This window comes from Alligator sinensis, unplaced genomic scaffold (assembly GCF_000455745.1).
Source record: "Alligator sinensis unplaced genomic scaffold, ASM45574v1 scaffold71_1, whole genome shotgun sequence".
Classification (NCBI taxonomy): Eukaryota; Metazoa; Chordata; order Crocodylia; family Alligatoridae; genus Alligator; species Alligator sinensis.
In genome coordinates this window covers 3089528-3095284 of record NW_005841834.1, presented here as the reverse complement: position 1 = coordinate 3095284, position 5757 = coordinate 3089528, and the positions used below count along the sequence as shown (strand labels likewise).

General features: G+C 51.0%; 1 long non-coding RNA gene across 1 annotated transcript in view; it reads right to left on the bottom strand.

The window, feature by feature from the left end:
• Positions 1-2190, bottom strand: part of LOC112549752 — a 30455-nt gene extending 28265 nt beyond the window's left edge. Inside the window, exon 1 of the long non-coding RNA XR_003093260.1 lies at positions 54-2190. This is a non-coding gene — a long non-coding RNA (uncharacterized LOC112549752). The remainder of the gene's footprint in view (positions 1-53) is intronic.
• Between the last annotated feature and the right edge of the window lie 3567 nt (positions 2191-5757).

The following is a 5757-nucleotide window of genomic DNA, read 5'->3' as shown; positions in this document are numbered from 1 at the left end:
GCTCGCCCCGGGTCCCTCCAGCCCCAGGCGCCCGCCCGCCGAGGGGAACGAACCCTTCTCCACCACATAGCAGGGACCTGGCCAGGCGGGTCGCAGGTGCCCCGGGCAGGCGGGGCGGGAGGCTGTGGCCGGGGTCCTGCGCGGAGTCGCCTGCGAGGGGTCCGGAGCGAAAGCCGGGCTGCGGGATCCCTGCTCCTGGGGCGACCCCGGGAGTATTCGTTGTCCTCCGCGGCCTCTGCAGCCCGGCCCGCCTCCCACATCACCGGGCCAGGGCCAGAGGCTGCCCCTGTGGCTGCCGCCGCCTAGCAGGACCCTGGCATCTCGTCGGTTCTTGCGGAAGATCCTGCCCCTCCCACCCGGACTGTCCCAATAGTATGATCCCCTCATCCACCCACCCAAAGAAACCCGTTCAAGGAGCGACAGAAATACGAGGCAGTGGAGGAAGACGGGAAGAGGAGGAAAGGCAGAGGATCTGATGTCTAGGCACCCTGGTTCTCTTGCGAGAGTCTGATTTTCGCCTGCCATGTGAAAAGATGCAAGGAGAAGGAGAATCGGCAGTCAGATTGCCATCGAGGCACCACTCCCCCCCCCCGCAAGCCCTATCTCGGCCCCCGAAGTAGGGGCCGGTCCTAAAATAATTGAGAGAGGAGAAACTGAAGTGATAATGAAAAGCCCAAGTCTTCCGGTGAATGCCACGTGGCCCTGTAGATTCCCGCAGAGGTGCAGGCAGCCCGGGGAGCTAGCTGTGCACCAGCGCTAACAGCCCCTTTCCCCTGGGTTGGCCCGTTCCCCGCACGTGTGTCCGCTCTGCGGCGGTTTGAACAGTCTGTGGCGTCATAAACGCAAGGAATCGATTCGTCTGTGGCGTCATAAACTTATGGAATCGTCGCCGGGTTCATTTTCTTCCAATTAAAGCAAAAACCAAAAGGTGCCTTTTTATGCCTAGAACCTGACAGAGCCGATCCCGGGAGGTTCAGGTTAGCAGATGGACGGGTGCAAACTCCTGGGAGTAACAGTCCCTGTTCGAACTTCCCACCTGGTCCTCTGGATTACTGCGGGGTGCGCTTTAACCAGCAGTGGGAACATTATTTATTCCCCGCTGGTAGCACCTTCCACGCAGCCCCGCTAGCAATTTATCTGCCACGGGAGATGGACACAATATGTCCCTCTAAAATCTTCCTAGGTGACTTTTATTGGCCTTTAAAAATAACCTTTACAATAATCTCGGAGGTGCTGCAAGCTATTTACATCGGCACTGTTAAACAGCTGGAGAGTTATTTCTGTTAACCACGAGCGTTTCCTGAACGGTAACGTTGTCAGCTGGAGTCCAGATCGCTCCCTCCCCAGTGAGAAGAGAGTCCTCGTCCGATTTGGAATCTCCCGTATAACACTTCAAATGAAAGTCTTCCACTCCTCAAGGCAGAGGTAATGGCTGTCACGACACACAGTCAGAAAGAACTTGCTGGGGAAAACCAATAATCACCGATCGCATTGGGATGCGAGAGGGAGAGGCGTTTTTCATGTTATTTTTCACTCCTTTATTTCAAAGTGCTTTCCCCGCTTCTCCGTCTCGTTAAATCAGCAATGCCAGTGTGGTGGGATTCAAAAACGCTTATAGCCATAGTGAGAAAGACTCTCTGGGTGCCGCCTTCGGAGCCCTTCGTTTTTGCCTGCCAGATCCCGTCCTCAGACACACCCGTGTGGCCCCACAGGTGCCTCTAGCAGGGTCCAGATAACACCTCGGTTGCACCAAGGTTATTAGATGTCATCTTCCTGATGGCAACGAGTGTGACTGAAGAGAGAGTTTTGCCCATCATGGTCTAGATACCTCAGCTACTAAGTGTGTTCCTGGGAGCAGCACCTCGGAAATATTCGTTGGCTTCAACAAGCCCGCAAAAGACCATCACCCCTTAGTTCAATCCCACCTCCCCATTAGAGTACAATGCCAGCCGCTCCCTTGTGTCACAGTTTCTCCCAGGGTTGGGAGCAGTCATGAATTTCTGCCTAATGTCTTTAGAGACGGGAAGCACCTTTAAAAAAAAAGCCTTATCTCACTTTGGTTCAGGTTTCTCTATCACTCACACACACACGCGCACACACACACACACACACACACGTGTGTGTAATAGAGAAACCTGAACCAAAGGGAGCAGATACCTTTTTTTTAAAGCCTTGATTCCCTTCTCTCTATATATATTAGAGAATTATTTACACAAATACATACATATATATCTTCATATATAGATTCCCTTCTCTCTATATATATATTAGATAATTATATATCTCTCTATATATGTATGCATATGTATGTATATATGTATACATATATATATGTATACATATATAGATATATGCATACATATATCTGTATACATCTCTCCATATATAGACATATATAGATATATGTATACATACCTCTTTCTCTCTTTATATGGATATATATATGTGTGTGTGTGTGTGTATCTGTGTGTATATAAAATGTGTATATATAAAATTCTCTAATAGGGGTGTGATTGTGTATGCACACGTATATATACACCCTCCATATATTAAAGAATTCTATCTATCTATCTATCTATCTATCTATCTATCTATCTATCTCAAGTTTGCTCCGAAAAGGATGTCTTCACTACAAGATTCAGTGAAGCAAAGACATCTAAGGAGACTAAGGAAACTTTTGATCCTGCAAAGAGAAATCCAGCCAGTTGATCTCCACGGTATGGTTACTACGCAAATAACCATGCACCGAATTGATGAGGGAAGAAAAACCTTAAGGACTAGCAGTCCTCCACGGGATCCGCCTGTTTCACTTGTTCTGATTGTCCCCGGTAATCACACGATGAATTTAGGCATCTCTACTTGTGCGCTCATTTGTGCCCTGGACTCATAATACGCACGGGTGGCTTGGCCAAGTCGAGGAGCGCAGCAGAGAGGGGGAGACGCCATGTGGAATCTGGAGCCCCCGCGCTGAAGCCCGGGCCCGCCGGAGCGCTGCGCTGCGCGGGTGCGGGCGGGCTCCCGTGGTCGGGGGCACCAGTTGCAGCGCAAACACAAGCCGGCGCGGCGGTCAAACGAGTTGTTCCTGGCTGTGGAGAAACAAACAAACAAACAAAAAACCCCTCCCTTTTTCCTGACGTCCTCGGGTCAGCATCTCTGTCATTGAAAAGGGGAAGCAGCGCTATTAAATACACCCATAATGAAAGGGGCACCTGCGAGCAGTCCTACTGCATTTCGGGCACTGCAGCCCCCCCCGCTTTGTGGTTCAGGACAGCTCCTTAGTGGAGTCCTCTTCTGCCTTGGCTCACTACCAAGCCCCTGGTTGTGGGAGCGGGTGCTGGAGGGGCAGGGGCATTGCTGCTCTAGGCGGGCTGTGGCCGGGTCGTGCTGGCGCCTGCCGAGAATCAGACCCCAGGGCAGGTCCGGGGGATGTCGAGTGGAGACCGCCTGGGCAGTGCGCTGGTGCCCCCGGGGTGAAGGAACTCCCTTCCCACAACATGGAGCGAGGGCTCGCAAACCAGGCGCCGGAGGAGCCTATTTCTTCCTCCTGCCAGAGCAGCAGGAGCCTGGCGGGTGCGTGATCCGGGCTGGGCCATCCCCTCGGGCTCCGCAGGGCCCGGCAGGACAAGGCACTTCCCGGCAGAGCAGGGGCCGGCGTTGCCCCGCCGTGAGCAGGCGGCAGCTTTCGGTTTCAGTGAGAAGCCTGGTTACTGTTTAACATCCCCACCCACGTTTCAGTTTGTTTAGTAAATCGATCTGAGGCTGGGGCTCGGGCTGCTGCCCTGTCGCCATTGAGCGAAGTGAATATCCCCTGTAGAGCACACACTAACGCCGGTGCAAGCGAAACCTAAAGGCTCCAGGAGTAGGGACGGGTCAGGGCGGGGGGAGAAAGGCATGCCAGGCGCCCGAGGGCGGGTGGGAGTCGGCCCCCGGGAGCGCGTGCTGCTGGCGCCGGAGTGCCTGCGTCGGCCGCCGCCGCCCTGATGTGCCAGAGCGGCGGCGCGGGAAGCACGGGAGCGACTCTGCCCGGCAGGTAAGTTGCACTTGTGTCAGCGCCACTGGGAAGAGCTCGGCCCGCGCGCGCCCGCCTGCCCCTCCCGCCGCCGGCCCACCCCGACCCCGAGCCGCCGCTTTATTCGGGGTTGCAAAGCCAAGTGCCAAAGCAGACTTCAGTCCGACTGCGCGAGGGGAGCAGTTCCTTCCCATTTCTGTATCGATTTGGAGAGGGTCACGACGCGCCTCTCTCCTCAGTGATGTGAAGACCTCCCTCTTTAGAGGGCCGTGGGGGCCGGAGGGGAGATCGCGGGGCTGCGAGCGCTGGGCTTTTTCTTCTGCCGGTGGCTAGTCCCCTAGAGAGCACGTCGGGATGATCTGGAGAACTGTCAAGGGTTTTAGTTTTTGTAGTTTAAAAAAAAAAAAAAGAAAAGAAACGTCCCTGTCCACCCAAAGCTCTGTGTGTCACCTTCCTCAGTTCTGCCCCTTTCCCAGTGAAGCACGTTGGTTCGTTGTTGTTGGGCTGGGGAGCCTAATAGGGCTTGGCAATTACTGAGTGCTTTGTCAGGGGAGCCTGAAGCTTTCCAGCTTTTTAAAAAAAGATAACAGTATTGTGGCATTCCTTGCAAAGGCCCAAACCCCAAGAATGACCTGGATTTCACAGCCCCCTCCTTATCAAATTGTAGGGCCTACCAGAGTTTCCAGCTCACCTATGCAATTTTAAAGGAGAATAGGGGAATAAAAACCTGTGACACTAACTTTCATTCCTGATGCTTGGCTTGGGAAATATGTTAAAATATTATAAGCACACACTATGCTACAAACACAACCCATTTTTCAAAGGCATTTTCACATCTGGCAGAGCCAATAATGCATAATAATTGAATAAGCCATCACCAACCCTCTTTGGGTAGCCTGTCTCAAATTGCTATTGCTTGCATATGTATTACTGAGGAGTTGTGATTTTTCCTATATATATTATGTAGCCAATATAGAATTTAAAGTGCCATCTACATAATTATTAATTACATACAGGACAATTCACTTAGTGAGTCAGACTGATCATGTTAAACAGTTTTTCAAGGTCAGACTTTAGAATGCACTAAAGAGTTACTGAGAAAACTATAAAGAACTAAATAAATACTGTGCACTATGATGGAGCTCATGCAACAAGCACAGAATAAAAAGGAAACATTCAGTTATATCCAGGGGTTGATGAAGTATTATGAACAATACATTAGTCCTCCCCTTCTTTCTCTCTCCCATTTTTGATTTTTATTACATTCGTGATTCTTTTGTAACACCATCCACATTTCCCATCATTCCTTGATGTCTTTGAAGTTTTGAGTAGGAGAAAAGAAAATGTTTAAGAGTGCTAGTTTCATCGTCTGGTGCTCAGTTCCCTGTCCCTCTCCTCCCCCTCTTGCTGATGCACACCAGCCCTGCCTGAGGCTCACCTCATACACATTAAAAAAATCAGGTGTAGTACAAGATCATGATGCAGTTCTCTTGCTCAGAACATTACCTTTCATTTCTGCAGCTCACACATTTGGAGCATATAAAATTCTCTGCACTGGCTCCTCAACACTCCTCAGCACAAAGCATTACTCTCCCTACAGCTTATTTTCTATGAGAACAGGGTAAATTCTCATCTCTTCTGTGAATTCACACCAGCCTGAATCCAGTTCAGCTCATAGGCCCACCACGCTAGTTTGCTACAATTCCTTTGTGCACAGAGAAACCACAAAAAACTTCTGAACTTGGTAT